Here is a 13,732-nt window from a genome sequence, read left to right on the forward strand (position 1 = left end):
TCCAGCTTGTCCACTGATGTACGTAAGCATAGGTCTAAATGATGTACATTGGCAATCATTCTTTTCATGCAGTAATCCATGTTGTATCTGTTGTGTAACTTGGTGATATATTTCTTTCTGTTCAGTATTCAGACGTTTCTCTAAATTTTCCAAATCAATATTCTCCTGTTGTGCTTGCTGCATCACCGTTTCCACTTCACTCATTCCTATTGCTGCTTCATTTTCAAGTATGGCTTCTCCTAGTGGATCGTGACTTTGTGGAGCAGAACTCTTACTCTCTTGAGAACTATCTCCAGCTATTTCAGCTGCAATAGTTCTTTCTTGATTAATCTCTTCATTCAACATTTGGAGATAATTTGGAAAAATTATACATTCAATGCTATCTTTACGTGCATCGAAAGAATCTTCATAGCAGTCACAATCTCCTAGTAATTCCATTTCAGTCCGCCAAGGTTTGAAGAGCTGCAGAAGAGCTAAATGGAAAAGCTCCCTTTTATCTGGAGTATCGCAACTTAATTTCCTGTGATTAATCAAATTTCCTTTGGCATATTTTACCAAACATCCTTCAGATCCAAATACAAGGTATTTTCTTTCATTTATATACCCCGTAACATTTTTTTTAAACTATATTGTTGCAGTATTTCATATCGACATATGTTTTCCAGGTATGTACTTCTATTTGGATAGTAAGTATCCCACATATTTGTTTTCAGAATATCTGTACTTTCCGGTTCATTCAGTGCCCAGTATTCAATTTCTTGTACAGATATCAAAACTCAATTTCGGGTTGCAGCAAGACCTAGACCTATCCAGATGATTCCTCTTGACTTTGGATATAAACTTGCTGATGTCAATTGATCTGAACATTCGTAGGATCCAATTTTTTTATTTGAAAGCATCTTTAAGCTGAAGCTGTGCAATTTTTTGCTAAGTGTCTTTTCCTGTGAAATTTCCTCCCACATTTCTTTCAATTGTGTCTTCTCAGATTTGGTAATATATGACGTGACATAGCGAGCAACAGCAATTGAGTTATCTGCAACATATTGCATGTCCATATTTGCATTCCACGTCTTCAAAATCACCAGATTGTAATCATTAATGCACTTTGATTCTTCTGTTATTTGATATTATAAGTATTTTTTGGTGATTTTCGAGTGATAGAATGCCTCACTGCTGACATAAAACTGTTCACTCTTCTGTTGGAAATTACTGGACATGGAAAGCCAAATCAACATTTTGTGAAACAAATTTCCTTTGACTTATATTTCCGTCTGCAATATTTTCCACATCGATGACTATGAAACGGTAAAACTTGCTGTCTTAAGATATTTTCTCCTCCGGTTTTCGGAATCGCATAGGTAACATAGTATTCAATAAAAGAAAAAACATTCTCATCCAAATCAGTTCCAAATTTGGGTGCATCCTTGATCCATAAAAGCATATGTATATGAGGAGCACCTCTAGCTTGGTATTCCTTTCTCCCCCAAAAAAATCAATAACTTCGCCAATAGGTGGATTTTTTTTGTTATAGATGAAAGACATCATAGCTTCAAACCTATGAATAAAATATCTGCAAACATTTACTGGATCCAGGGAACACAGTTCTCCAGTTGTCTTCAATTCAATGTTTTCTATATTTGAATTTGCTTCTCGTAGAAAATCCAGTGAATCATCCCATGCATACTCAGCACAGCTAAGTGTAACAAACCACGTAGGGGTTTCTAAGTTTCTTAACATACATTTTAATTCCCCATGACGTCGATATCAATATTCATTAGTGCCACATTGACATGCCATCAAATTAATTATCTGTGATTCTAAATGTTCGTCTCTTTCTTCAACTTTGTCCATAAATTCCTTTGCAGAAACATGTGAAAGATGCGTTCTTGTTTTTAATATATGGTTGACTGCATATGAAAGTGCAGACAGATCACTCTCAAATAAAAGATTAAACAAATATGGAATAGACTGGTAAAATCTTGGCTCTTCTGAGTACAGTCGTAAAGTACGATATTCTGAAGCTGGAATCTGAACTGATCGTTCATCATATCGTCCACCTTTTCCAGTAGGGAACAGCTGTGGAAAACAATGAGCTTCCAAACTTTTTTCCCACACACTCATGGGAGTTCCTTTTGCTTTTTTCATCAAGAACAATTCAATAGTATCTCCTATCAGTTCTTTGAAATGTAGAGGGTGTATAGTATAATGTTCATAAATTTCTTCTTTTCTTGATTTCTCCACTTTTTCAATTTGTCCACTTGAAATGTGTGTTTCATCTTCTAAACTCGTTTCTTCTTCTTCTACATTTACATTTTTTTAGTAAATATTGTTTTGCACCAGATATAATGTAGCCTTTTGGACTTTCGTGACATCTACTAACTCTTGCCATATTTTCCGACTCTTTCTGGGTACACCATTAACAAGAATGACTACAGGTTGGGGGGCGTGGCCACGACGCCGACCAAGATGGCCGCCTGACGCGGGACCTCCGACGCAACGGAGCTTCTCAATCATCCCGTTTTTCCTCCGGAGAGCCCTTTCTCACCGCAGACACAAGATTTAGACGTCGGAATGCAGCGCGCTTCTGGTGAGCGCTTTTTGACGCATTTTTAGGGCCGGGGTGCCCCTTTTTTCGCCGCAGTCGTTCTCTCCTCAGAGGGCGGCCGCCATTTTGTCTGTGGCGTGATGTCCGTTTTTCTGCCGGCTTGACTGCATTTGCTCTACATTGCCCTTTTTGGAGTTTCACGCCTCCTGACTGCGGTATCATCCATTCTGGGCGCTGCCATGCCACATGGATATCTTCTAGCCTGTGCTGCTCCACATGGATGGAATGAGGTAGTTCCTGATAATTGACTTTTTCTTTGTGATGTTCCTGTCTTCCTTTTTTGATTGCACTCACTGCCTCTGACGGAGGACGTCTTTGACCTGGTGGGTTTCTGACCCTGCACTCTTCATTTTTGCCTAGTTGGGCACTGGCTTGTCTCTGCTCGCTCTGGAACATTTCCTTACTCACTCCACAAGCTCTCCTTGGATTATTACTCCACCTCTATGCGACTGAATCCCTTCATCTTTCCTCACAGTCGTCCTCTTGTTTACTGCTTGTTTACTGCTTGTCAACTCCTGACTGGCTTCTATGGGCAAACTACGTAATCCAAAGTTTGTCTTCACCCCCTCGGGGAACTCTCCTGTGGTAACCTCCTCACCTCATTTAGCGACGGACTCTCCTACCAAGGGAGCACCAATGGCGGGAGCAACCCTCCCTCGCTCCTCCTCAACACAGCCTCCTTCAAACAAATCTTCACCTCCATCTGCTTCATCTTCTAAACGCCTCAAGCAGGATGCCTCTTCATCAGAGAAGCCATCATCCCCTATTTCCATGGAGATGCTTTTTGAGGAGATTCTTGCCCTTCGGCCTTTTGTTGAGGAGACTAATAGTAAAATGCAGTTTCTTGAGGAGAAATGGTCATCTATCGACAACAGAGTTACAGTCGTGGAGCAACAGATTTCAGACCTTCACTCTACATCTCAGAGAGTCTCCTCCTTAGAAAAATCTGTTCTGGCGCTTCAGCAGCACACGGAGGAGTTGGAGAATAGGAATAGGAGGAACAACCTCCGTATTTATGGTTTGCCGGAAGCTTTAGAAGGGGACGACCCTGTGCTCTTTTTCTCCTCCTTTCTCCCGAAGCTTTTGGACATGCCATCCACCACCTCCCTTAATATTCAGAGAGCGCATAGACTTGGTCCTCGTTCATCCACCTCAACCAGGCCCAGGGGTGTCATTATCCTCTTTCTCAAATTCACAGATCTTCTCTCTGTCCTTTCAGCGTCCAGAGCCAAGCGTCAGATCTCCTGGTTGGGTCAGAGAGTATACCTTTCCCAAGATGTTTCAAATGCCACTGCCTCCCGTCGGAAGGAATTTTTGTCCCTGCGAGCTCCGCTGAGGTCCCTTGGTGCTAGATTTGGTTTATTTCACCCATGCACTTTCAAAGTTACATTACAGAATCAGACTTGGACCTTTCAGGATCCTGCTGAACTCAAAAAATTCATTCATACCCGTTCTAATTCTGCCATGGAGACCTCCTCCTCTTCTTGTGGCTGATTGTTTAACTGTTTTGCATCTTTTGATTATTTGATATGTCTAACTTTTGCTTCCCTTACAGGTCATCCATTTCTGTTCCTGCCTCTGTCTTCGTTTATTAATTCTTCGTATTAGGTTATAATATGTTTTTCTTACTCACATGTTTTTAACCTTAGACTTCCTCATATCTTTTCTAAGTTTTGTGTCCAGTTTTGTCCCTCAACACTTGCATTCTCATCCTTGGTTCGTCATAGTATGTCTTCATGTTCTCAAATGTTACTCTTTCTTTATTCATTTATCTAGATGGACCGTCTCCCCCTCATCCTGGCTCTTCGGTTATGTTCCTTTTGTTCCGGTGCGATCCGGCCTGGTCTCCCGTTCGGGGGATCTGTCTCGTTGAGTGTCGCCACTTCCCCGTTGTCCTATTTCGTACTCCCCTCAGGTATGTTCTCCTCAGTCGTCCCTTTGGGATATGTGCTGTCTCTCCTTGTACTTATTTTCCTTTCCCTTCTCCTTTATCCTTTTCTCTTCCCTGTACTGGTTGATCAATTCCGATGTCCCTTTGTTTCCATTTACCTCTTTTCCTCTCTTCTTAACCTATTTCATCGGTATTTCTTAAAGTTTTCTCTTTTTCGACTTGTCCTTTGCGTATGCCTCTTCTTCTTTATTTCTTCTGTCTTACTTGATTCTACGTTATTTGTTAATTCAAAGTTATTACATGGAATGTAAAAGGTTTTATTAACCCTATCAAGCGGCAGAGAGTTCTGTCCCATTTGGCCTCCTACAACCCAGATATTGTTCTCCTGCAAGAAACCCACCTTAATGATGTTGAATCCCTGAAGTTAAAAAGAAGTTGGGTAGGTACAGTCTTATTTTCACCCTCTGACAACAAAAAGAATGGAGTTGCTATCCTCTGTCACAAGAGGCTTAAATGTACGGTTCTGTCCCAGGAGACGGACTCTGAAGGTCGTTGGGTGCTGGCTAAATTATTGATAAACTCGATTCCTTTGACTGTGTTTAATGTTTATGGGCCTGTACAAGCAGACTGTTCTTTTTGGCCTTTGATTACAGAGAAATGTATTCAATATAAAGATGTTTCATTTGTTTTTGGAGGTGATTGCAACCAGATTGTTGACCCGTTCTTTGACCGCAAATCCACAGTCCGTTTTACACCACACAAACCCCACAAACAATTTCTTAATACTATCTCACAATCACATCTTATTGACTCTTGGCGCCTTTCACACCCTGACACGTTGGACTATTCCTTTTTCTCTCCTCCTCACTCATCCTTCTCTCGTCTTGACTATATTTTCCTCTCTAATTCTTTATCTCAGAACGTTCTGTCTTCTTCTATTGAACCTATTGTCATCTCGGACCACGCTCCCATCGTGACAGTTTTTGATCTTCTCCCACCACAGCCTAAACCTTCCCGTTGGCGCTTTAACTGTGCACTCCTCACTGATCCCAATTTTTCTTCTTCTTTTCGCTCTTTCGTTGAGGAATTTTTCTCTCTCAATTCAGACCCTAGTACTTCTCTTCACACTCTATGGGACTCTTTTAAAGCCTCCGCGAGGGGTTTCATTATTGACTTCGTCTCTCGGAAGAAGAAACAGTTTATTCAAAAGCGGAAATCCTCCCTGGCTCATATTAAAACTCTAGAACACCAGTTTTACACCTCTTCTGATAAATTTATGTCACCGGATCTCCTGCGAGCTAAACTAGAGTTCAACAAATTAACTACGGATAATGCTTCTTCGTTTCTCCTTCGCAGCAGTGCACGGTATTACGGAGGTCGCAATAAATCTGGTAAGCTCTTGGCCAACTATCTCAAATCCCGTAAGGAACGCACTCTTATAGACTCAATATATTCCCCTGCTGGCACTCTTCTCCACAAAGACAAAGAAATCCTTGAGCAATTTCAATTGTTCTATCAGAATCTCTACACCCCAGAGTGTCCTCCCACTCCTTCCCTTATTCAGAGTTATTTTGAGAAGCTCCCTGTACCATCTAACTCTCACCTGAATTTTCCAGATCTTGATCTCGATCTCTCTCTTCAGGAACTCTCCACAGCCTTGTCGGCCCTTACTAAAGGGAAGACCCCTGGCCCTGATGGCTTTCCTGTGGAATTTTATTTGCATTTCTCAGACATCCTACTACCTAAACTTTTAGCCCTCTTTCAATCATTTTCCTCTTCTGGCAAGGCTGAAGGCACCTTTCAAGATGCCTCCATCTGTTTGATCCCCAAAGAAGGCCGCGACCACCAGTTTTGTAAAAATTACCGACCGATTTCGTTAGTTAATGTAGACTACAAAATCTTTGCCAAATTACTTGCAATGCGCTTAGACCCCCTTATGCCTCATCTCATTGGCAAAGAGCAATGCGGATTCGTTAAGGGCAGGCTTACTTCGGACAACTCTCGCCTTCTTCTTAACGTTCTAAATAAAGCCCCCTCACTTTCAACCCCTCTTGCTGCTATCTCTGTCGACGCAGAAAAGGCCTTTGACAGGGTTGACTGGTCTTTTTTGTTCGCTTCATTGCGTTGGCATGGTTTTGGTCCCAAATTTATTTCTCTTGTCTCTCTCCTATATTCTGCCCCCAAGGTCTCGGTGCTTGTGAATGGACAACTCTCTCCCTCTTTTACTCTTCAGAGAGGTGTTCGCCAAGGTTGCCCTCTTTCCCCGCTTCTTTTTGTTTTATCTCTCGAGCCCTTTTTATCCTCCATTCGCAATAACACTTCCATTTCTGGTTTCCCGTATGGCTCTCATCAATTGAAACTTTCTGCCTATGCGGATGACATCTTGCTATTTATTTCTGACCCTGAATCTTCCGTCCCCCCCTTATTATCCGAGTTTCACTCCTTTTCTTTGGTTTCCGGTTATAAGATCAACTCGGACAAAACCGAAATACTCCCTCTCACCTCATCTTGTCTTCCCCATCTTTTCTCTGATACTGGTTTTGCATGGAGTAGCTCCAAGATTAAATACCTTGGTATTCTGTTTTCTAACTCCATCTCATCCTCGGTTAAATTGAATCTCTCGGCAGTTATTTCCAGGATTGATCAGTCACTCTCAGCCTGGAATCCCTTATTTTTATCCTGGTGGGGTCGCTTGGACTCAATCAAAATGATGATCGCCCCTATTTTAATTTACACCCTCTCTATGCTACCGGTTCACATCCCCGCATCTTACTTTAAAAAAATTGATTCTCTTCTTTCTCGCTTTCTCTGGAAAGGTAAGAAATCCAGAATTTCCATTGCCTCCCTTCGTAAGCCTAAATCCAATGGTGGGGTTAACTTCCCTGATTTCCGTCTTTATCATAGATCCTTCTCTTTACGTCAGGCCTCGAGATGGATCTCATCTACTCTCTCTCCTTTCACCCCCCTCTGGCTCCTCATTGAGCAGTCTTTACTACTGCCCTTCTCTTTTGCCGAGGTGATGCGATTCTCTTCCAGGAATCCTTTTTCTCTTTGCCCCCTATTCAAACATACCTCTTCTCTTTTAAACCCTCTGGTTCTTCCCTCCGAGGTCACACGCACATCCTTCTTAAACTCCACTATTTGGTATAATTCTCTTATCCTTTTAAGAAATAGACCTATTTTCTGGAAAGCATGGAGGGTAAAGGGCATAATATGGGTCAACCAACTTTTTGACGGTGTATCCCCTTGCTCTTTTCCCCAATTTCAACTTTTATTTCAATGCCCTCGCTCCTTTTTGCGGAAATTCACAACCCTCATGGCAATTATTCTTGATTGTTTCTACTCTCTTCCCTCCTCATCATCATCCTCGTCGTCTCCTTCTCCTCTTCTTAATATTCTTGCTACGCTCCCTAAAGCATCTCTCATCTATAAATCTCTTGTATCTTCTAGTCCCAATCGTGTCAAATCTAAAGTGGAGCTCGCTTGGGAAACTGATTTTTCTTGTAATTGGTCAACTACTCTTTGGGATAAGCTGTGGTCCAGATCTCTAAAAATCTCCCGCTCTGCTTCTCTTACTCAATCCTTATTTTATTTGTATCACAGGCTTTACCTTTCTCCTCTTTCTTTATCCCGTTTTTCTCCCTCCTCCGACTCTAAATGTTGGACTTGTTCCTCTTCTGATGCTGACCTTTTCCACATGCTTTTTCTTTGCCCTGTTGTCTCTACCTTTTGGGGGAAAGTGTGGTCATGCCTCTCCCGTATCTTCCCTCTCCCTTCCTCTTTTACACACTCATTTCTCTTCTTGGGTAGCCTCTCTGATTCCTTGAATCTCCCTGATCATCTACACGGTCTCTTTGACCTCACGCTTGCGCTTGCCTTCCAACATATTTCCACCAACTGGAAATCTTTAGCTTCCATCTCCTTGCAAGGTTGGTGGAATTCATTATGCCACTCTTATAGATTGGACGTTTCCTTTGCCTCCTCTTGTAAACCTGCTCGTAATGTTGATTTTTTCTGGTTGCCTCTCACCACATATTTGGACTGCTTGGCCCTAAAGAAACCTATATGTCTCAATGCAGAAAATTTTAAACCTCCTTGAACGTCTCGAACTCTCTCCTTTCCTATTCACTATATGTTTTGTTTAATATTCTTACTTGTTTTATGATGGTAATTGTGCATCGCTGACTTTTTACGACTCTTACAATTTGGATATGTGTCGTATTTTTTAGATATTGTATGGTTATTTTATTATCTTTATATCCTCCTCTCCCCCCCTCCCTTCCTCCCCTCCCATTATCCCCCTCAACGTTTAAAATCCTCCTAAAATGCTTTGTGGTTTCTAATACTGATATTAGCAGTGTTAAGTTTCTCAATGGTTTTTGTATTGCAATCTATGCTGATGTCTCTTTCTTGTCATCAACTTTTTAATAAAGCTTTCAAACATAAAAAAAAAAAAGAATGACTACAGGTTCAGTATCCTCTCTTTCTACACCAACAGTTTCAACATTTTTCTTAAAATCTAAAGGTAAATACACAACTCTTCGATTTAAACCTCTTTGTAGATCTGTTGGAGGCAGCTTACCTGCTTTAGGCTCCATACGAATCATAGCCTGAAACGGGTGCACAGATTCAATAAGGATGGCCTCATATGTATTTAAATCTTTAAGTTCTGGAGGTATAGCTACTAATTCTAAGTCATTATGGACCGCTCTAGCTGGCATTTTGTTCTCTTCTAATTTATTGTAACAATATTTACAAATACATTGTACAGTACCTAACTCAAAACGACCTTCCACAAACAGATAAGCAGCAAATTCTCTCCATTTATCATTGTTTTCCTTTTCACTTTTTAAAAACACATCTACATTCCTAGTTTGAATTTTATAGTGAGTACGTCGGCAAGAAACACAAACATAGTTGGGATTTTCACCAGAAACTACTTTAAACTTTGTTATTTCTTTTTCAAACTTCACATCAGTAGTATCTTCCATCCCTTCTTCAACACCTACACGTATCAAACTCTCACTTTCTCTACACTCCTCTTAACCAGCAAAGAAACATAACTCTATATCATCATAAACTTTTTTTACATCTAACACTGAACCATGCAAAAGAGCTGTATTAATTTAATTTAGACATAATGCAGGACTTTTCACGTAGTGTATTCTTCTAACTAACTTCCGCATTTTGGAATGATGTACTGCTAACATTCTTAAATGATGAAAATGACTTTAACACACTTTCCTAGAAAGACAAGCCAGAGAATGACCTTGCAACCCTGTATTTTTTCTCACTTTGCAAGGATACAATCCTTGTAATATCTTAATCTTCTGTTTCACAGTTTTACTTCCATATTCTCTTAAGAAATTTTGTAAAATATCAATAGATTCTTGACGTGTACTACAAATACTACTACAATCCCATGTAAAGACTGGAGCCTGGGAACGTCTCCCTTGAACTTCCTCAGCTATTACTTCTTCAACATTTCTAGGAACTATCTTTTCTTTTTCAATTGGACAACCATTTTTCAGTTTGTAACAATGACCACAGGTATCAACTGCATGCACTAATGTATTTTGTTGAAAATAGCTTTCTTCATTAAAATAAAAAAAGGTTCTGTACTAGAAGTATGCTTCCATTCCCCGGAAAATATTTTACAAAAATTAGTTCTATTTACAATTCTTTTTCTTTTCATTTGTCCTTCATACACTGCATTATTGTATTTAAAGTCTTCAATCTTTTTGAAATTAAGATAAACAATTTTCTTTTCAATTCAAATGCTTTTTCAATTACACTTTTTTCATCTGTAAAATGCTGATCTTTTTTTATATATTTTAAATTTTTTTAGTAAATTTTGTAGTACTCTACTTTCATACAACCTTTTTCGAATTTCTGAAAATTGATTCTTCGTTCTTCCAACATAATTCTTTTTTCGATAATCCAATTTTCCAATGTTTTCTACATTTTTCTTTTCCTTTCGTTTCAATGTTCTTGTTCTATCTCTCTCTACTTTATTTTTAGAATTTGAAACACTTTACAAATAAAAAAAACAGATCTTTACTTCTCTTACCAGAAGGCTTTTTCTTTAAGGATCCATGTTCTACTTGATCTAATTGCTCTTTTCATTTTTTTTTTTTTACATAGGCCCCTTTTCTACATTCTCTTTTTCTTTGCTGTTTTCTTATCATTGTAACTCTTTCTTAAAAATTATGCAAAATATCTGTAAAAAAAGGAAAGTTTTGAAAACAATGTAATATAATTAAAATAATTATATATAAATATTCACATATATAACTATAAAATTATATAAAAAGAAACTACATTAATGATTTGAGCAATGGAACAGTGCTACCTGCATAATTGTAGTAGTGTATGAGTAGTATGAAACATACTAGAGCACAGCATTAGTAGTACACATGTGATTGTGGAACTGCATGGTTAGAACCTGTATCATTCCATGAATACATGGCTAGTGACTAAAAGATTACAATACTACAAGTATAGTGCCTGAGTGCATTTATAAGTGCTTAGGGATTGGCGTAATGATTGGATAAGTAGATCGTGCTGGATAGATGATTGGAAAAGTGCATGGGACTGACAGGAAGATTCATAGACTGCATGGGTACTAACTGCATATTTAGAGAAGTGTACCAATAGAATGTAGCTGGTTAGAGCTCTGCATGGATAGTGCATAGACTATTGTATCTGTACTTGTCTTAGTGACTAGACCATTCCATAATTACATGACTAGTAACTGGAATGATTACAGTGCTGCAAACAGAGTGCATGGTGAATTTGTAAGTTCTTAAGTATTTCCGGAGTGATAGGATAAGTAAATAGTGCTGGATGGGTGATTGGAGAAGTGCATAGGACTGACAGGAGGATTCCTAGACTGCATGGGTACTAATGGGTATTTAAAAGAGTGAATCAATAGTATGTAGCTGGTTAGAGGTCTGCATGCATAGTGCACAGAAAATTGTAGCTGTACTTGTGTTAGTGGCTAGGCCATTCCATAAGTACATGAATAGTAACTTGAATAATTACAGTGCTGCACACAGAGTGCATGGTAAATTTATAAGTGCTTAGGTATTGGTGGAGTGATAGGATATGTATATAGTGCTGGATGGGTGACTGGAGAAGTGTATGGGACAGACAGGAGGATTCCTAGACTTCATAGGTACTAACTGGGTATTTAGAAGACTGTATCAATAGTATGTAGCTGGTTTGAGATCTGCAAGCATAGTGCCTAGAATATTGTAGCTGTATTTGTGTTAGTGGCTAGGCCATTCTATAAGTACATGACTAGTAGCTGGAATGATTACAGTGCTGCAAACAGAGTGCATGGTGAATTTATAAGTGCTTAGGTATTAGCGCACTGAATGGATAAGTGTATAGTGCTGGATGGGTGATTGGAGGAGTGTATGAGTACTGACAGGGCAATGCCTGCTTGCAAGGACAGTGCTTATGGGATTTAAGTAATGCAAGAATGTCTGCTGCTACTTTACCTTTTTACAACTACTTTTAGTATTACACCTACCAAAATAAAAAGCAGGAACCATTCACATTTCTCTGCTATAAGTCTCACCATATTACTCAAAACATAAATGGATGTCTCTCTGCCACAACACTATCTACACCTCATACATCCACAGAACAAACTTCAATTTTAAACCAAGCAGCAAAAAATATATGGCATATTTCAAATGTACCTCTTTAGAGACTTATAAAAATTAGTCTCATCACTAATGCCTTAACTCAACATATGCATTACCAATTTCAAATCAACACTTAAAATTATGCAGTATACTACTAATGTGCATATACATACACTGAAACAAACTGCCATAATCAACAATCCCTATTCCAAAACACACATAATATAGCCTTATAGCCCACCATAGCAGGCTATGCCTTTTTTTAAGGCTCACATTCGCATTAAAAGGCCCGAGCCGAAGGCGAGGGACTTTAAAAAGGCACGGGACTTTATTAGCCGGTATAGCCCTGCTATGAAGGGCTGTAAGGCTATTAGAACATTCTGCCACTAGAGGGCAGAATGTTCTAACAAATAAAACAAAGGCTTCTCGAAGCTCGAGGGGATTAAAATCCCCTCGAGCTCCGAAAGGCCTTTGAAAAACATTGGAATGTTGCTCTGCAGGCCTTTACCGGCCCGTAGAAGCATTGTAGCTATACTTGTGTTAGTGGCTAGGCCATTCCATAAGTACATGACTAGAAACTGGAATGATTACAGTGCTGCAAACAGAGTGCATGGTGAATTTATAAGTGCTTAGGTATTAGCGCACTGAATGGATAAGTGTATGGTGCTGGGTGGGTGATTGGAGGAGTGTATGAGTACTGACAGGGCAATGCCTGCTCTGCAAGGACAGCGCTTTTGGGATTTAAGTAATGCATGAATCTCTGCTGTTACTTTACTTTTCTACAACTACTTTTAATATTGCACCTAGCCAAATACATAGCATGAACCATTCACATTTCTCTGCTAAAAGTCTCACCATATTACTCAAAAACATAAATGGATGTCTCTCTGTACCACAACACTAGCTACACCTCATAAATCCATAGAACAAACTTCAATTTAAAACCAAGCAGCAAAAATCATGTGGCATATTTCAACTGTACCTCTTTAGAGACTTATAAAAACTAGTCTCATCAATAATACCTTAACTCAACATATTCATTACCAATTTCAAATCAACACCTAAAATATGCGGTATACTTCTGTTGTAAATTGGCTGCGATTGAATTAGCATTAGCGGAATCCATCTGGTATTTAGAGGCTATCTTGTCCATTTTCTGGAATCCATTTTGTACTTCTGACAGCCATTTTGTTTGCCATGTGCTCACCATGTGCTTTGTCCTCCTTTAGTGTTAACTGCTATTGTAATCTGCCTAGAAACAAACTATATTTAGTATCTTCTACCTTCGCACATGCCCAGTTGAGTTTACAGCTGTTAGTAGTATGTAACTGTCAGGATGTGTTTACTAGCATTGGCAAACTGTTAACTCCTCCTACTTGTTGACTGTGCAGTTTCTGTATGACCATCTATGTGCATAACTCTTCTCATGTGTACTTGTACCGACTTTTTTCAGCCCCTGTGTGGGTATAAAAGGACCATGCTCTTTCTGTTCAGTGTGCTACTTCACTCAATACCGAAGGGTGCTGTGTGAATGTAGTTCCACCTCATGAGGTTTATTAAACTTTGTATTTTCTATTCCAG

This window comes from Triturus cristatus, chromosome 12 (assembly GCF_964204655.1).
Source record: "Triturus cristatus chromosome 12, aTriCri1.1, whole genome shotgun sequence".
Classification (NCBI taxonomy): Eukaryota; Metazoa; Chordata; class Amphibia; order Caudata; family Salamandridae; genus Triturus; species Triturus cristatus.